We start from the raw sequence: 1,044 nt of genomic DNA on the forward strand, positions 1-1,044 counted from the left end.
GCCGCCGCCGCCACCGCGGCGCTCTCCTTCGTCGTCTTCGTCGTCTTCGTCGTCTTCAGCTGCACGCGCATCAGAAGCGTGCCCGCCCGGTTCCCTCCGCGCGTGTAGTGGTCCCTCCCGTTCGTGTGTTCGGCAATGTGCGACACGCGTGACGAGCGCGTACGGCCCGCGGGAGGGTCGAATGAAAGACCGCGTAGGAGCCGCACACACAGCCGAGAGATCTCCCGGTGGCTCGCGCAGGGTGGTTGCTCGCATTTAACCACCCTCGAATCTTTTCCTCGACAAGTTGCCCCGTGATCATAATGCCGGCAATTCAAAGCCATCCAACAATGGGAAATAATTGAATATATAACCTTATGATAATTTTTTTTTCTTGACAATAATCGCCAAACGCGACACGCGCGGCTTTTGCTAAATTACGCAATTATTATTTTGTCTACGATAAATATTTTACGCGATATTTTCTTCGAGCTCCAAGTGTTATTTGATTTTTTTTTATTTTTTTTTCAATTGCCCACGGCACGATTCTCGTCACACAATTATGAGTGCCGATTCTTTGCGCGTATGTTCGTTTTATTATTAGCTGCATTATGTGTGTGACGTCAAATTTTTCGTAACGCAACATTTCTCTCTCTCTCTCTCTCTCTCTCTCTCTCTCTCTCTCTCTCTGCGGTTTTGCAAAACCAAAAAAAGAAACGAATCCTCGAAACGAAAACACGTTGAATTCTTCTTCTTCAACGAAGCGATTGGGACGGAACCCGGTGCCGCTCGTCAATCTATCTCTCGACTGTTATTTAAACGGAGAACGACGGCGAACAGATATGATAACGGCGCCATTTCGTCGGCGGCCACAGGGTAGGAGCAGGTTGGTGCGCTGGGTGGTTCTTCTGGCGCGACGCCAGGCGTCCGCCGAATTTAGCATCGCGGCGCTGACTAACTTGCGTGGCATTCATTCAATCGTCGAACCAAAAAGCCCCGCTCTGCCGCTCACAGTCTCTCTTTGCGCCGCGGTCTAAGAAGATTAGAAAAAAAAAAGAGAGGAAG

Source organism: Pseudomyrmex gracilis, unplaced genomic scaffold (genome assembly GCF_002006095.1).
Source record: "Pseudomyrmex gracilis isolate BER0280 unplaced genomic scaffold, ASM200609v1 scaffold_95, whole genome shotgun sequence".
In the NCBI taxonomy this organism is placed as follows: Eukaryota; Metazoa; Arthropoda; class Insecta; order Hymenoptera; family Formicidae; genus Pseudomyrmex; species Pseudomyrmex gracilis.